At 37.8% G+C, this 19350-nt stretch overlaps 1 protein-coding gene and 1 long non-coding RNA gene across 2 annotated transcripts in view; one reads left to right on the forward strand and one right to left on the reverse strand.

Annotated features, from left to right (window-relative positions):
• Window positions 1–3250, forward strand: part of LOC140621464 (uncharacterized) — an 82519-nt gene extending 79269 nt beyond the window's left edge. The window contains exon 5 of the long non-coding RNA XR_012021170.1: window positions 202–3250. This is a non-coding gene — a long non-coding RNA (uncharacterized lncRNA). The remainder of the gene's footprint in view (window positions 1–201) is intronic.
• ROBO2 (roundabout guidance receptor 2) overlaps window positions 1–19350 on the reverse strand; it is a 1635491-nt gene that overhangs the window by 1481014 nt on the left and 135127 nt on the right. The gene's annotated exons all lie outside the window — the stretch shown is intronic.

Here is a 19350-nt window from a genome sequence, read left to right on the forward strand (position 1 = left end):
AAGAGTAGCAAAGTTAGGCTATTTTCTTTTGTGTATTATTTATGTTGATTATTTTATCTGAAAGTCTCATTTTTTACTTTTGACAAATTCCTCCAGCTTTATAAAATTTAATCTATTAGTAAATCTCAATTAGTTTAACTTTGCTTTGTTCTCTCATTTTTTTAATTCATAAACATCTATTTTCTCTAATAATAAATTAAGGAAGAAGATATGCTCCTGTGTCTCTACTCATCTTTTCCAGTTTCCTTAAGTCACCCCTCTTAAAAGAGGAAAAAAAGACCGTCTCTTCAATAAATGGTGCTGGGAAAATTGGACATCCACATGCTGAAGAATGAAACTAGACCATTCTCTTACACCATACACAAAGATAAACTCAAAATGGATGAAAGATCTAAATGTGAGACAAGAATCCATCAAAATCCTAAAGGAGAACATAGGCAACACCTTTTTAGAACTTGGGCACAGCAACTTCTTGCAAGATACTTCCATGAAGGCAAGGGAAACAAAAGCAAAAATGAACTATTGGGACTTAATCAAGGTAAGAAGCTTCTGCACAGCAAAAGAAAGTCAACAAAACTAAAAGACAACCTACAGAATGGAAGAAGATATTTGCAAATAATGTATCAGATAAAGGGCTAGTATCCAAGATCTATAAATAACTTATTAAACTCAAAAGCAAAGAAACAAACAATCCAATCATGAAATGGGCAAAAGACATGAAGAGAAATCTCACAGAGGAAGACATAGACATGGCCAACATGCATATGAGAAAATGCTCCACATCCCTTGCCATCAGGGAAATACAAATCAACCCACAACGAGATACCATCTCACACCAGTGAGAATGGGGAAAATTAACAAGGCAGGAAACAACCAATGTTGGAGAGGATGTGGAGAAAGGGTAATCCTCTTGCACTGTTGGTGGGAATGCGAACTGGTGCAGCCACTCTGGAAAACTGTGTGGAGGCTCCTCAAAGAGTTAAAAATAAATCTGCCCTACGACTCAGCAATTGCACTGCTGGGGATTTACCCCAAAGATACAGATGCAGTGAAATGCCAGGACACCTGCACCCCGATGTTTATAGCAGCAATGTCCACAGTAGCCAAACTGTGGAAGGAGCCTCGGTGTCCCTCGAAAGATGAGTGTATGAAGAAGATGTGGTCTATGGATACAATGGAATATTACTCAGCCATTAGAAATGACAAATACCCACCATTTGCTTTGACGTGGATGGAACTGGAGAGTATTATGCTCAGTGAAGTAAGTAGATTGGAGAAGGACAAACATTATATGGTCTCATTCATTTGGGGAATATAAAAATTAGTGACAGGGAATAAAGGGAAAAGGAGAGAAAATGAGTGAAAATATCAGTGAGGGTGCCAAAACATGAGAGGCATCTAACTCTGGGAAACAAACAAGGGGTAGTGGAAAGGGATGTGGGAGGGAGGTTGGGGTGACTGGGTGATGGGCACTTAGGGGGTCACTTGATGGAATGAGCATGGGGTGTTATGCTATATGTTGGCAAATTGAACTCCAATAAAATTTTTTTTTAAAAAAGAGGAAATACTAATCTGATTGGTTAACATTTTACCAATACATGGGCTCCATTAACTAGTGGCAGGCTCCCTACATATTAAAAAACCAAGGGTAGACCTGGGACTCTCCTTTTCTTCTGTCCCCTGACATTGTGATTTAAGATGCTCTCTCTTTGGCTCATTTTCTTTTTCAATTCAGCAGAGTCAAAATGTTGAGCCAGGGCTTGACTTCAACAGTCCATGATATATTATTTGATGACTTACAAGGGTAGTAATATCCTATGCATAGGCCTTAAACATCAGTTTTACATATCTACCTGACTTCAAGAGAAAGATCATATTGGAGTACATGTTCGAAGCAATGTACCAAGTTCACATTTGTCAGGACATTGTTTACCTTTCTAGTTGCACCCATGTGATTAATTTTTATAAAATAATAATGTAGAAGGACTCTTAATTTTCTAACTATCTTGAATTAATATCAATTCAAGGATTACCTATAACAATTAATATCTCAGATGACTTTGACTATTCTCCACACTAATTGAATATTATTTAGTTTGTATATAATTGTCCTATTTTTAATGTGTTTAATTTTTCAGTTAATTTAACATTTTAATGAAGAAAAATGCTCACACTAAAAATTTCACAAATAAAGGATGGCTTTAGTTTTTGAAACATCTGAAATGTTTTGAAAATATTAAAGTCATGTATTTGAAAGAAGGATGCTAAACTTAATTAGATGCTAGAACAACCTCCTCTACATTTGAGTGAAGGTATTGGAAAAATAAGTAGATCAGTCCTATCATCCTGGCCTCAACCATTAATTCAAGTTGCTGGGGAAAGAATAAGGAAAACAAAATAAATTACAGAAATAATGGTCTACAGTGGAACATTGAAAAATTGCTATATCAAAGTATAAGAATGCTTAATATGCATCATACCATCAGTCCTAGGATATAGATTATAGTACTGATTTCACGTAAGAAATGAGAAAACTGATGTCTGAATAGGTAAAGAGACAACTGCAAATTCTTTACTTTTTAGTTCTAGTTGCCTCTGAGGCCTGCCTACATTCCTTCACCAAAGTTCCTTGAAACACTGTGACTACTGGCCATGTATCAGTCATCTTTTGTATTTATTTGTATAACAGCTTTTTACCACTGAGAGTATTAAAAATATTCAGTAAAATATTGCTTTTTTAAGCTTTTATTTTAATAATAGTGTATAATATGAAAGAGCTTTATTTCTGAATAGCAATTTAAGCCATAATATGAGGTGTTCAGATTCTAGAACAAAAGGTCCTAACAAAACCAAACTTTCGCTTCATCTAGAATTATGTGGACATGTTTTATAGGAATTCATTGGAATTCCTGATTATGTACCAAGTTTCTAAGATCTTTTTCTGTCTTTACTGGTAAAAATTATCTCGGAGTGGTGCACCTGGTGGCTCTGTCCAGTAAGCATTTGCCTTTGGCTCAGGTCATGATCTCAGGTCTGGGATTAAGCCCCTTCTCCCTTTCCTTCTGCCCTTACCCCTCATCTCCCTGCTGCTCATGTTCTCTCTCTCTCTCTCTCTCTCTCATATAAATAAATAAAATCTTTTAAAATTTATCTAGGAGTATAAATAAAGGAAATGTCATATTTAATTAATTGGTTACTATATTTAAGTTTTGTTTAATATTTATCCCAGCAAAAAAAAAAAAAAAAAAAAGATCAACTGAGAAATGTCGTATTAGCTATCCTTTGAATTGCACTGCAAAATAGAGGGGAAAGATGAAAATGTTCTACACTATATTTTGAATCTCTTTTCATATATATCCTAAAAGAACTAAAAATTTAATGTGCTTCAAGAAAAAAAATCCAAGAAAGATTTTCTTGGAGGGCAAAGATTTATCCACCCTCAGAGATTAAATTTAAAAGCCAAGAAAAAATTCCTTAGATTGTAGTGTTATAGAGCAAACCAATCTTTAAATCCACCAAAACACTACTAGAATACTAAAACACAATGTGTGTGAACAAATCACAAATGATTCAAGAAACACCAATTTTGGTTTTTGAGTTTTTTTATGTCCTAAGCCACTGGCTTATAAAGTAGGAAAGGATGTGGTATAACATGGATTTGAGAATATATACCATAAAGCATCTATTAATAGGCTTCCTTTGACATTGAATTACATTCTCCAAAATAGTTTTGTTTTTGTTTTTTGTGTGTTTTTTGCTGCACAAAGAAGAAAATAGACAAAAAGTTAGAGTCAACTACCAGAGACAGGTATCAGGTTGAAATTACAAATCTACAAATACACATTTATTGCTATTTTTAAAAACCAGCTTTTCACTAATAAAAAACTTGTATTCATTAAAAGTACATTTTGTTCCGTTTTTATTAAGCATTTTCTTCTCTTTCCTAAACTTGTAAATTATTTCTGGTATCACTATCAGTGTCTTCCAACTCTCTTAGTGAATCTAAAAGGCAACAGCATTCCTTAATTTATCTATGATCTCAAAAATTCTATTAGAAAATGAAGAAATTGCTCACAAACTGATATAAATCAAAGCAGGAACTTGTTTTTGAAGACCATCAAATCTTGACTAAAACAAGAAACACTTTAAAAATATGAATATATCCTAAATGTTACGAAGCACATAAACCTGGTTGAGATATAAATTTAAAAGGGCAATTACATAGCATGAAGCCAGATAACCTAACCAGTTCATAATATTTTATATTTAATATAATATATTATAAATGATATAGTTACTAATGAGCTAATGGCTTTTATAAGAAACTTGGTAGTAATTCAGTAAGATGCCAAAGCTGCAGAGGTCAAATTCATTTCTATGTTCTTCCATTTATTTATCTTTGAAATGATGGGGGATTTCCAATTACAAAAGTGTTTTATGATAACCTAAAGAACAACTTTGACAAACATGAGATTTTAAGGAAGACTTCAGGATAAAGCAACTTCAGATAAACAAAACAGAGAATTATGAAAAGCAGTTGGTATTTATCTGAAGATTTTTAATGGGCTAAATTATCAATGTGGGTAAACTACATGTCTTAAAAATGCACTTATGATCGAAAACCAGCTAAATATTATGATTAAATTAAATTTTTTGCAATGTAAAAATTACAAACCATAAAATGCTAATTTTGACCCAGGAAATGTGACACTTAATTAGATGTATTATAAAAACTGGATGGCTAATGAGATAATTATAAGGTGCCCTTTATGCAAAATTTACTCGCTTCTGTGATATTAAGACTCCCAAAAAATTTCAGATCCTAATAAAACAACAACCTCTTCTCTTTGAATTCAGTTTAAGTTTACTCTTAGCTAACACCCTCAAATTTGTCCCTTTTTCTTGAGCAAGAGCTCACCACTGAAAATCAACCACAGGAAGAAATTTCTCTCGAAAATGTTTTTATTTAATTTATTTATTCATGAGAAACACAGAGAGAGAGAAGCAGAGACACAGGCCAAGGGAGAAGCAGGCTCCATGCAGGGAGCCCGATGTGGGACTCATTCCAGGACCCCGGGATCATACCCTGAGCTGAAGGCAGACGCTCAACCATTGATCCACCCAAGTGTCCCTCTCTCAAGATTTTAGTAGAGGATGTTCAGGATGTTTTTAAGTCAATTATATAAGAACCACCAAATAACAACAACAACTATAATAATAATTTCAAAAGAAAGAATTGGCAATAAACCCACTATAGCCTCATCTGCTCTTGATTAAGAAACTCAAATGATAGGAGACCATGACAGTGTTCCACTGAGAGCTGACAGTGGCTTGGATGAGTGTATCATGTAGTAGCAGTGTAAAATACCTCAGATCTATCTATATTCATTTTAATTTTTGTTAAGATTTTATTTATTCATGAAAGAAACAGAGAGAGGCAGAGACATAGGCGGAAGGAGAAGCAGGCTCCATGCAGGGAGTTGGATGTGGGACTAGATCCCGGGACCCCAGGATCACACCCTGGGCCAAAGGCTTGAGCTAACTGCTGAGCAACTCAGGCGTCCCTCTATGTTCAATTTAAAAGTAGACTTGCAGAACTTCTTGATGGATTGAAAAAGAATAAAAGAAAGATAACAGTTTTGGTTCACTCCATAGGTTTTGGTTTAAATAATTAAATGATGGAATTTAATTACAGAGATGGGCAAGATTTTAGAAGTACCAAGTTCTGAAGGGGGAAAGGTCAGAGGATCAATTTTGCAATAATAATGTTGAGTTACTTATTAGATTTTAAGTGGAAATATCAACCAAGCAGTGGAATATACAATTCTGGAGTTTAGCAGAACAAATAAAAATTTGGAAGTTAGCAGTATATGTATGAGAGTTAAAGCACAAGATCAACAAGGGATTAAATTTGGATAGAAGAGATTAGTGTCAGAATTTAGCTCCATCAGGCTACAATTTAGAAATCAGGAAAATGGGGACCAGAAAAGGAGCATAAGAAGCAGCAGTTTACTCAGTAGATAGAACCAAAAGTATAGTGTCCTGGAAACCAAGTAAAGAAAATGCTTAAAGTGAATAATCAACTATATCAAAGGCTGAGAAAAAGACTGAGACTTGAGGAAAAAGGAGGTCGGTATTGGTTGCCCTTGGCAAGCACACATTTTGTAAAGTAGCAAAGGAGAAGACAGATTGGACATAAGTTTTTGAAATCTCCAAAAACTATGAAGAAAGGATTTGATTTCAACAGGGGTAGACTACTACAGCAGCTTAGCTCTGGGGAGGAGAGAAAAGAGACAGTACCTTGAGAGGGTTGTGTGACCTGGAATGATTGTAGCATGTTTGTATATGAAGAAAATTATTGATTGCAAGGAGGAGAATTGCTGATACAGAAGAAAGGGGAAAGATAGTGGAATAATGTCCTTGGCTTAAGTAAAAGATGATAGGGTCTAGTTCACAAGTGGAAAGCTTGGTGTTTCCTATGGACACACCCTAGTCTCCCAAAGCCTCTACCAAGAGCAGCCAGAGTGATCCTTTACAGTATAAGCCAGATCGTGACACATGTCTAGTTAAACACTCTCCAGTGGCTTTCCATCTCATTCAAAGTAAAAGTTTAAGACTTTACAAATGCCTACAAGGAACAGGATAATCTGGCCCCGTGATTGGTCTACCTCCTATGTTCTCGCTGTGCCTCTAGCTTACTACAGACCTGTCCCACAAAATTCCTTGCCCTTCCTTGAACACATCAGGCTCTGCAGTATCTTCTACCTGCAAAGGCTGTGCTCTTAAACACTGTGCTATGCTGCGTGGCTTACCCTCTTTTCCTTTGGGTTTTTGCTTGAATGTCACCCGCCTAGTGAGGCCTTCCTTGACCATGCTATTTAAAACTGCAATTTGTAGGTCCTTCCTTTTTCCTTTCCCTCCCTCCCTCCCTCTCAGTCTGTATATGTTTTCCCCTCAGCACTGATCAGCGTATGACATATTGTGTGTTTTATTTTCTTTGTGACTATCTGACCACAACAGAAGGTAAGTTCTAAGGAGACCACAATTTTTGTGTATTGTTCCCTGTTCTATCTCCTAAATCAGCTAAATCACTACTGTAGCACTTAAATCAGTGTCTGTCATGTATTAGAATCTCATTAAGTTTGTTAAATAAATCAAAGAAATGAAAGGTTAATAGGACTTATCCCAAACACTGACTTTTCAATATTTTGAAAATTCTGAACTTACCTAAGTATAAAAATCCTAAAACACTATGTGCTTAATAACAGTGCTCAAATTGCAACAACAGCAGGATGGACCTAGAGGGTATTATGCTAAGTGAAATAAGTTAGAGAAAAGCAAAACACCATATGATTTCCTATGGAATCTGAAAAACAAATGAACACACACATGAAAAGTAGAATGAGACCTATAAACGGAGAATCAAATTGATGGTTGCCAGTGGGGAGGGGAATAGAAGGATGGGCAAAATGGGCAAAGGGGAATGGAAGAGACAGACTTCCAGTTACAGAATGAATAAGTCAGTGGAATAAAAGGCATAGCATAGAGAATATGGTCAATGATACTGTAATAGTATTGTAAGGTGACAGATGGTAGGTACCCTTGTGAGCAGAGCATAATGGATAGACTTGCTGAATCACTATGGCGTACACCTGAAATCAATATAACATTGTGTGTCAACTATACTTAAAAAATCAAAATTAAAAAAAATTTGTAATTGTGCCTAATATACTGAGTGCATTTTAGAGGAGCTTTTGATGTTTCCATTAGATTTCTCGTAAGACAAGAATAGAAAGCCATGACAAATCTTGGTAACTGGAACATTTGTGAAGCTCTATAAAAGAAAGACATTTCATATTTTGTAATTGGAAGAAACTATGCCCTCTACAAAATGTTTATGTTTTAACATCGAGTACAATTAAACATTACAAGATAAGGAAGAATAGAAACAACAAAACACCTTTTTTTTTTAATTGTATATAGCTTGGAATATTTATGGATCTTCAAGGTAAACCACAATTTTGTTTCAGTTTAGTTCTTTTTTTTTTCTTCCCAATAATTCCAAGGCCCTAGTTTGCTCTATTGCTAGGAAAAGCAAAGAAACTAAGGCATCTCCTAAGCTGTTTGATTAAATTTGGTTTATCATGAACTGAGTGTCTCAGAAACAACAGAAGTTTATTTCAAATATGTTTCCAATATAATAGCACTTGGACTCCAAAAGATGCTGCCACCATTTAGGCTAATTTGATTGACCATATGTATCGGCTTGATCTAATATTTATATAAAACATTAAATTCTTAAAATTTAGTGATTGAATTTTAAAGAAAAAAATAACACTGAAATAAGTGTGTGAAAATTCAACTTCTAATCTCACTTCCTTGTCAGTCTCGTTATATTCCTTAACATAAGTAAACCCATTTTCTCGTCTATATATTAGTAGATTAAACAATATTTCTCTATTCCTTTCTTTTCTGAGGGCTTTAATTATTAAAATAGAGTCTTTCCTCCAACTCATTCTTGTAACAGAAAAAATATTAACTGGAAATCTCAATTTGTACAAAGTTTTATTACTCTTAGATGATTTACATTACTCCTAAGGCAATAAATAGCTTATTTATAAGAAATATTTTATTTTGAAATTTAATATTTTATACAACTAAGTAAGTTTACTTTGGTAAATATTATAATACAAATAATTTTGAATTTCCATATGCATTAACCATTCTAAGATATAAATTTATGCAAAACTAGATTTGGTAGAGACTATATGCTGACTCATCATTTTGATGCAAATTTGGAAGAATAATCTCAACAGTCCATAAAAAGGGTGATTTATTGACATGTCATGCTATTTGTTGTATAATATGATAAATATAAAATGATTCAGCATGCCATTCTATAAATATTGTAATAGATTATTAAAGCGATAAAACCTAGTGGCAGAAATATAATGAGCTCATGTCATACTTGTATAAAAGCTAAATGATAAACTATTCCTCCTAGAGAGGCTGTTATAACTTAGATCTAAAGTGTGAATTTTTGGAGCACAAAGCAAGAAAAATAACCTGAAGTCCAATTTATAGGGTTCAATTAACAACACTGATTAAGAACACTTGTTGAGAGGACAAATTAATACAAGAGTACATAATGATTACAATCTGGGCACTCACTTATAAAGACTATTTGAATAGTTAGTCTAAAATATTCACAGACAATATTTGGAGTTAATGAATCAACATGTCTAGGTAAAATTTCAATATGCATCATACATAGAGATACACATATATCCAAACTTAAAAAACAGTATGCATATAAAAATTAGCACCACATCATATTTGTATGAGCTTCAAAGTATTACTTTGGATAATAATTTCCATCTGTGCCCTCACACTATGAAACATATATACCTTTGGAGGAAAGTTTACAATTTAGAGAAACTTTATTCCCTAAATAGATACTTGTTAGGTTTCTGATGTTTTTATACACAGAATTAGGTAAAGATATTGTTTCTTATAGAAGAGAATATGGCAAAATTAGTGGCTAGTGACCATTGTATAAATTTAGAGGAATGCTATTATGTAGCAAAATGTTCATACCCTTAAAAACAATTATGACAATGATGCATTACTCTAGTTTTTAAAGAAGTCATTTATGTAGCCATCTTTTCTAGAATTGTCAATTGGTCTCTATTTATCAGACCTCAAGAATACACTTTAATAGCTATTTTACAATAAAACAAAAATTAATGTATCATATTTCTAAGATGTGCAAATAGTGGTCTATTTAAGGCATTTTTTTGAAGGAAATTTAGTTAACGTAGACAATGAAGGCATGGCTGTCAGCACAGTAATTAAATCACTGGGTCATGTATTTTTTGGTTTCCTGTACTAATTTCCTATCATATTATACTAAATAACCATTCTTTCTTCATGTTTTTCTTGAAGTTGTTTGAACTTACCTCTGTAAGTATATACATATATAGCCATACACTTGTGTTAAAGAGGTGAGATAAGCTAAACCAAAAAAAAAAAAAATCATATATTTACCAAATAATGGCATAGTGTATTTGATATAAAATTTGGAAAAACTGGCATTAATGGGTGTATATTCCCTTTGAAATATTTCAGATCTACTGTAGTTTTACACTGTATTACTATTTCAGACCAAAAAACTGTATTTTGAAGAAAAAGAATATCTGCTTAAAATTAAAAGACCTGATTCAGATGTAGCTATATTTCCTAACAGAATCAAGGTAGACATTTTTTTCTTATTCTTTTTAAAGGTTGGAAAGCTAATCATACCATAGTACTCAGTTCAATTCTAAATCACCAATAATTCACCTTTTAATTTGGTTCTCAAAAGACAAAGCTATAATTCTCTAACAGTAATGGTACCACCCACTAGCCTGATGCAGAGTACAAGGGGCCTGTGACAGTTCTCCCAGATTTGTTTATAGCTGGTTCCTCTAACTTAGAGGCAATGATTCAACTGGAAAGACCAGAGGCTTTGCAGTCAGACTTCCCAGGTGAAATGTTTTCCTCAGCCACTTGTCAGCTTTGTCGTCTCATGATGTGCATTAGTTTCCTCTTGCTATGTAACGCTTTACCACATTACAGGCTTCCAATAACCCATGGAATGGGTTATCTTTGGTTTCCATAGGTCAGGAATGGAGGCACTGTTCCACAGGTCCTCTGTTCATGGTCTCAAAGACTGAAATCAATGTGTTGGCCAGCCTGTAGTTCTTATCTGAGGCTTGGTGTCCTCCTTCTTCTGGGCTTGTTCAGGCTGATGACACAATTCAGCTCCTTAAAGGTGGAGGAAAACAAGACCCTGTTTCCTTGTGAGAGGTCAACAAATGTTGCCATGTCAGATCCTAGCCATATGGTCCTCTCAAAATATGGCACTTTACTTTGCTAAAGCCAACAAAACTATCTCCAATCTGCTACAGAGACTTATAGAACATAAAACTATCATAAGGGTGACTGTTTCATTCCCCATACTTTATACTTGACTTAATCATATTCACACACCCCCACCGCCCTCCACCCAACAGTGGGATATTACATAGGACATGAATACAGAAGGTGTGTGTAAAATTATTTATTTTACCACAAGTGTACTAAAAGACCTTTGTCAAGTTATACCTCAGTTTCCTTATTTGGATAATCATGATGCCTATTTCAAAAGTTTGGTAGGAAGAGAAGTTAGCATACAGGATTACTCTGCAAGATTACTTCATAGTCATGATTGACATTCGAAAATTTCTGCACAGTTACCAAATTAGGTAACTCATTTCCTCTTTGAAGAATATAGTTAGAATTACCTTGAATAAACATAGTTAGGAATTAGATTTTCAATTGTTTAAATGAGCTTATATGTAACAAAATATAATCAGGCTTCTAGAATGATTGAATCTAATGTTAATCAAAAACTGACAGCAACTCATGGATTGGAAGAATTAATATTGTGAAAATGTCAATGTTACCCAGGGCAATTTACACATTTAATGCAATCCCTATCAAAATACCATGGACTTTCTTCAGAAAGTTGGAACAAATTATTTTAAGATTTGTGTGGAATCAGAAAAGACCCCGAATAGTCAGGGGATTTTTTAAAATTTTAAAACCATAGCTGGGGGCATCACAAGCCAGATTTCAGGCTGTACTGCAAAGCTGTGGTCACCAAGACAGTGTGGTACTGGCACAAAAACAGACACATAGATCAATGGAACAGAATAGAGAATCCAGAAGTGGACCCTCAACTCTATGGTCAACTAATATTCAACAAAGCAGGAAAGACTATCCACTGGAAAAAAGACAGTCTCTTCAATAGATGGTGCTGGGAAAATTGGACATCAACATGCAGAAGAATGAAACTAGACCACTCTCTTGCACCATACACAAAGATAGACTCAAAATGGATGAAAGGTCTAAATGTGAGACAAGATTCCATCAAAACCCTAGAGGAGAACACAGGCAACACCCTTTTTGAACTCGGCCACAGCAACTTCTTGCAAGATACATCCATGAAGGCAAGAGAAACAAAAGCAAAAATGAACTATTGGGACTTCATCAAGATAAGAAGCTTTTGCACAGCAAAGGATACAGTCAACAAAACTCAAAGACAACCTACAGAATGGGAGAAGATATTTGCAAAGGACGTATCAGATAAAGGGCTAGTACCAAGATCTATAAAGAACTTATTAAACTCAGGGGAGGGGCAAGATGGCAGAAGAGCAGGGTCCCCAAGTCACCTGTCCCCACCAAATTACCTAGAAAACCTTCAAATTATCCTGAAAATCTACGAATTCGGCCTGAGATTTAAAGAGAGACAAGCTGAAAAGCTACAGTGAGAAGAGTTCGCGCTTCTATCAAGGTAGGAAGACGGGGAAAAAGAAATAAAGACACAAAAGGCCTCCAAGGGGGAGGGGCCCCGCGAGGAGCCGGGCTGAGGCCGGGGCGAGTGTCCCCAGGACAGGAGAGCCCCGACCCGGAGGAGCAGGAGCTGCACCGACCTTCCCGGGGGAAAGGGGCTCGCGGGGAGCTGGAGCAGGACCCAGGAGGGCGGCGATGCCCTCGGGCTCCCCGGGACAGTAACAGACACCTGCGCCCCGGGGGAGTGCGCCGAGCTCCCTAAGGGCTGCAGCGCGCACGGGGGACCCGGAGGAGCTCGGGGGGGCTCGGGGGCGGCTCCGCGGAGGGGGCTGCGGGGCGGGAGCAGCTCGGAAGGCTCGGGGGCGGCTCCGCGGAAGGGGCTGTGGGGCGGGAGCAGCTCGGAAGGCTCGGGGGCGGCTCCGCGGAGGGGGCTGCGGGGTGGGAGCGCGAATCCACCAGCGCAGGCCCCGGAGCACAGGGCGCCGGGACACAGCCCAGGATCCGGCCTCCCCCGGGACAGGCAGAGGCCGGGAGGGCCCAGGACAGCGAGGACGCTCCTGCCCCAGCTGAGCAGATCAGCGGCCCCGCCCCGGAGCCTCCAGGCCCTGCAGACAGAGAGCTCCGGAGCTACTGCGGGGGCTGACTCCAGGGCTGCAGAGCTGGCCCCGCCACTGGAGCTGTTCCTCCTGGGGCCTCACGGGGTGAACAACCCCCGCTGAGCCCTGCACCAGGCAGGGGCGGAGCAGCTCCCCCAAGTGCTCACACCTGAAAATCAGCACAACAGGCCTCTCCCCCTGAAGACCAGCTGGACGGACAAGTTCCAGGGGAAGTCAAGGGACTTAAAGTACACAGAATCAGAGGATACTCCCCCGTGGGTTTTTTGTTTTGTTTTGTTTTGTTTTGTTTTGCTTTTTGATTTGTTTGCTTCCCCACCCTTTTTTCCCTTTCTTTATTTTTCTTTCTCTTTTTCTTTTTTTTTCTTTTTTTCTTCCTTTTTTTTCCTCTTTTTCTTTTCTTTCCTTCTTTCTCTCCTCTCTTTTTCTCCTTTTCCCAATACAACTTGCTTTTGGCCACTCTGCACTGAGCAAAATGACTAGAAGGAAAACCTCACCTCAAAAGAAAGAATCAAACAGTCCTCTCTCCCACAGAGTTACAAAATCTGGATTACAATTCAATGTCAGAAAGCCAATTGAGAAGCACTATTATACAGCTACTGGTGGCTCTAGAAAAAAAGCATAAAGGACTCAAGAGACTTCATGACTGCAGAATTTAGATCCAATCAGGCAGAAATTAAAAATCAATTGAATGAGATGCAATCCAAACTAGAAGTCCTAAAGACGAGGGTTAACAAGGTGGAAGAACGAGTGACATAGAAAACAAGTTGATGGCAAAGAGGGAAACTGAGGAAAAAAGAGACAGACAATTAAAAGACCATGAAGACAGATTAAGGGAAATAAACAACAGCCTGAGGAAGAAAAACCTACGTTTAATTGGGGTTCCCGAGGGCGCCAAAAGGGCCAGAGGGCCAGAATATGTATTTGAACAAAGTCTAGCTGAAAACTTTCCTAATCTGGGAAGGGAAACAGGCATTCAGATCCAGGAAATAGAGAGATCCCCCCCTAAAATCAATAAAAACCGTTCAACACCTCGACATTTAATAGTGAAGCTTACAAATTCCAAAGATAAAGAGAAGATCCTTAAAGAAGCAAGAGACAAGAAATCCCTGACTTTTATGGGGAGGAGTATTAGGGTAACAGCAGACCTCTCCACAGAGACCTGGCAGGCCAGAAAGACTGGCAGGATATATTCAGGGTCCTCAATGAGAAGAACATGCAACCAAGAATACTTTATCCAGCAAGGCTCTCATTCAAAATGGAAGGAGAGATAAAGAGCTTCCAAGACAGGCAGGAACTGAAAGAATATGTGACCTCCAAACCAGCTCCGCAAGAAATTTTAAGGGGGACTCTTAAAATTCCCCTTTAAGAAGAAGTTCAGTGGAACAATCCACAAAAACAAGGACTGAATAGATATCATGATGACACTAAACTCATATCTCTCAATAGTAACTCTGAACGTGAACGGGCTTAATGACCCCATCAAAAGGCGCAGGGTTTCAGACTGGATAAAAAAGCAGGACCCATCTATTTGCTGTCTACAAGAGACTCATTTTAGACAGAAGGACACCTACAGCCTAAAAATAAAAGGTTGGAGAACCATTTACCATTCGAATGGTCCTCAAAAGAAAGCAGGGGTACCCATCCTTATATCAGATAAACTAAAATTTACCCCGAAGACTGTAGTGAGAGATGAAGAGGGACACTATATCATACTTAAAGGATCTATCCACCAAGAGGACTTAACAATCCTCAATATATATGCCCCGAATGTGGGAGCTGCCAAATATATAAATCAATTATTAACCAAAGTGAAGAAATACTTAGATAATAATACACTTATACTTGGTGACTTCAATCTAGCTCTTTCTATACTCGATAGGTCTTCTAAGCACAACATCTCCAAAGAAACGAGAGCTTTAAATGATACACTGGACCAGATGGATTTCACAGATATCTACAGAACTTTACATCCAAACTCAACTGAATACACATTCTTCTCAAGTGCACATGGAACTTTCTCCAGAATAGACCACATACTGGGTCACAAATCGGGTCTGAACCGATACCAAAAGATTGGGATCGTCCCCTGCATATTTTCAGACCATAATGCCTTGAAATTAGAACTAAATCACAACAAGAAGTTTGGAAGGACCTCAAACACATGGAGGTTAAGGACCAACCTGCTAAAAGATGAAAGGGTCAACCAGGAAATTAAGGAAGAATTAAAAAGATTCATGGAAACTAACGAGAATGAAGATACAACCGTTCAAAATCTTTGGGATACAGCAAAAGCAGTCCTAAGGGGGAAATACATCGCAATACAAGCATCCATTCAAAAACTGGAAAGAACTCAAATACAAAAGCTAACCTTACACATAAAGGAGCTAGAGAAAAAACAGGAGATAGATCCTACACCCAGGAGAAGACGAGAGTTAATAAAGATTCGAGCAGAACTCAACGAAATCGAGACCAGAAAAACTGTGGAACAGATCAACAGAACCAGGAGTTGGTTCTTTGAAAGAATTAATAAGATAGATAAACCATTAGCCAGCCTTATTAAAAAGAAGAGAGAGAAGACTCAAATTAATAAAATCATGAATGAGAAAGGAGAGATCACTACCAACACCAAGGAAATACAAACGATTTTAAAAACATATCATGAACAGCTATACGCCAATAAATTAGGCAATCTAGAAGAAATGGACGCATTCCTGGAAAGGCACAAACTACCAAAACTGGAACAGGAAGAAATAGAAAACCTGAACAGGCTGAGAACCAGGGAGGAAATTGAAGCAGTCATCAAAAACCTCCCAAGACACAAGAGTCCAGGGCCAGATGGCTTCCCAGGGGAATTTTATCAAACGTTTAAAGAAGAAACCATACCTATTCTCCTAAAGCTGTTTGGAAAGATAGAAAGAGATGGAGTACTTCCAAATTCATTCTATGAGGCCAGCATCACCTTAATTCCAAAACCAGACAAAGACCCAACCAAAAAGGAGAATTACAGACCAATATCCCTGATGAACATGGATGCAAAAATTCTCAACAAGATACTGGCCAATAGGATCCAATAGTACATTAAGAAAATTATTCACCATGACCAAGTAGGATTTATTCCTGGGACACAAGGCTGGTTCAACACCCGTAAAACAATCAGTGTGATTCATCATATCAGCAAGAGAAAAACCAAGAACCATATGATCCTCTCATTAGATGCAGAGAAAGCATTTGACAAAATACAGCATCCATTTCTGATCAAAACTCTTCAGAGTGTAGGGATAGAGGGAACATTCCTCAACATCTTAAAAGCCATCTACGAAAAGCCCACAGCAAATATCATTCTCAATGGGGAAGCACTGGGAGCCTTTCCCCTAAGATCAGGAACAAGACAGGGATGTCCACTCTCACCACTGCTATTCAACATAGTACTGGAAGTCTTAGCCTCAGCAATCAGACAACAAAAAGACATTAAAGGCATTCAAATTGGCAAAGAAGAAGTCAAACTCTCCCTCTTCGCTGATGACATGATACTCTACCTAGAAAACCCAAAAGTCTCCACCCCAAGATTGCTAGAACTCATACAGCAATTCGGTAGCATGTCAGGATACAAAATCAGTGCCCAGAAATCAGTGGCATTTCTATACACTAACAATGAGACTGAAGAAAGAGAAATTAAGGAGTAAATCCCATTTACAATTGCACCCAAAAGCATAAGATACCTAGGAATAAACCTAACCAAAGATGTAAAGGATCTATACCCTAAAAACTATAGAACGCTTCTGAAAGAATTTGAGGAAGACACAAAGAGATGGAAAAATATTCCATGCTCATGGATTGGCAGAATTAATATTGTGAAAATGTCAATGTTACCCAGGGCAATATACACGTTTAATGCAATCCCTATCAAAATACCATGGACTTTCTTCAGAGAGTTAGAACAAATTATTTTAAGATTTGTGTGGAATCAGAAAAGACCCCAAATAGCCAGGGGAATTTTAAAAAAGAAAACCATATCTGGGGGCATCACAATGCCAGATTTCAGGTTGTACTACAAAGCTGTGGTCATCAAGACAGTGTGGTACTGGCACAAAAACAGACACATAGATCAATGGAACAGAATAGAGAACCCAGAAGTGGACCCTCAACGTTATGGTCAACTAATTTTCGATAAAGGAGGAAAGACTATCCATTGGAAGAAAGAGAGTCTCTTCAATAGATGGTGCTGGGAAAATTGGACATCCACATGCAGAAGAATGAAACTAGACCACTCTCTTTCACCATACACAAAGATACACTCAAAATGGATGAAAGATCTAAATGTGAGACAAGATTCCATCAAAATCCTAGAGAAGAACACAGGCAACACCCTTTTTGAACTCGGCCACAGTAACTTCTTGCAAGATACATCCACAAAGGCAAAAGAAACAAAAGCAAAAATGAACTATTGGGACTTCATCAAGATAAGAAGCTTTTGCACAGCAAAGGATACAGTCAACAAAACTCAAAGACAACCTACAGAATGGGAGAAGATATTTGCAAATGACATATCAGATAAAGGGCTAGTTTCCAAGATCTATAAAGAACTTATTAAACTCAACAGCAAAGAAACAAACAATCCAATCATGAAATGGGCAAAAGACATGAAGAGAAATCTCACAGAGGAAGACATAGACATGGCCAACATGCATATGAGAAAATGCTCTGCATCACTTGCCATCAGGGAAATACAAATCAAAACCACAATGAGATACCACCCCACACCAGTGAGAATGGGGAAAATTAACAAGGCAGGAAACCACAAATGTTGGAGAGGATGCGGAGAAAAGGGAACCCTCTTACACTGTTGGTGGGAATGTGAACTGGTGCAGCCACTCTGGAAAACTGTGTGGAGGTTCCTCAAAGAGTCAAAAATAGACCTGCCCTACGACCCAGCAATTGCACTGTTGGGGATTTACCCCAAAGATACAGATGCAATGAAACGCCGGGACACCTGCACCCCGATGTTTCTAGCAGCAATGGCCACAATAGCCAAGCTGTGGAAGGAGCCTCGGTGTCCATCGAAAGATGAGTGGATAAAGAAGATGTGGTTTATGTATACAATGGAATATCCCTCAGTCATTAGAAACAATAAATACCCACCTTTTGCTTCCACGTGGATGGAACTGGAGGGTATTATGCTGAGTGAAATAAGTCAGTCGGAGAAGGACAAACATTATATGGTCTCATTCATTTGGGGAATATAAATAATAGTGAAAGGAAATATAAGGCAAGGGAGAAGAAATGTGTGGGAAATATCAGAAAGGGAGACAGAACATGAAAGACTCCTAACTCTGGGAAACGAACTAGGGTGGTGGAAGGGGAGGTGGGTGGGGGGTGGGGGTGACTGGGTGACGGGCACTGAGGTGAGCACTTGAAGGGATGAGCACTGGATGTTATTCTATATGTTGACAAATTGAACACCAATAAAAAATAAATTTATAAAAATAAAAAGACTGACAGCAACTGACTTCTAACTTCTAGATAACAAATCACTTAATTGAATTCTGATTATTATTTTAAAAGCATGGGTACACGCTAGTATTAATATGACATCAATTTATCCCCACCCCACTCCAACATATATAATTTTTATAATCTTCCATTCTCCCTACTGTTTTTGCTGCTTTTTTACCACCTAAGTTACGTCAACTTGTAAGTGAGAAGCTATCTGGGGGGAAAATGAACCCTATGCCAAGACAAAAACAGAGGGTCTGATAGCCTCATAGTTAACATCAGTGATGCTTTTTGAGCTGTACCTCTTGAACACTGTGCCCAGGTCTGAGAAAAATTCATTTGGGGAATTCTCCAGGTTTAAAGCACAAACTCATTTTCCCTTACATCTAGAACATAGAATTTGTTTAGATTTCAGTTTAGAGGAGATTCTTAAAGGAGGTAGCTATATCCAGACTCTGTTCTGATGAATGTACCAGAGCATGGCAGACACACACTAGCTTTTACCAGCTGTGGAGGCAGAGAGCCCACCAGTGGTGCCCTGCTTCCATCGTCAGTGGCACCTAGGTTGTGCACTAGCTGTGGTAGCTTCCTCCCCTCCCCCCCAAACAATCTGGTGGTGAGGTCTTACTGTTTTTATGTGCACATTGGCTTCTTTGCCCCAAGTAAAGTTTTCAGGAGCTTCTAATGATCTTTTTGTTTGTTTGTTTTATTTTTTGCCTAACCTAGCTAGAGCAAACCCAAGTGAAGTTAGGTAGGGTCACTAAGAACCCCAGTGAGTTAAATCAAAATCAGTTAAACAAAAAGATGCTCAGTGCAATCATATCAGTGAGTGTGTTCTTTGTGACCAAATCGGTGTGTGAGCTGA

This window comes from Canis lupus, chromosome 30 (genome assembly GCF_048164855.1).
Source record: "Canis lupus baileyi chromosome 30, mCanLup2.hap1, whole genome shotgun sequence".
Taxonomy (NCBI): Eukaryota; Metazoa; Chordata; class Mammalia; order Carnivora; family Canidae; genus Canis; species Canis lupus.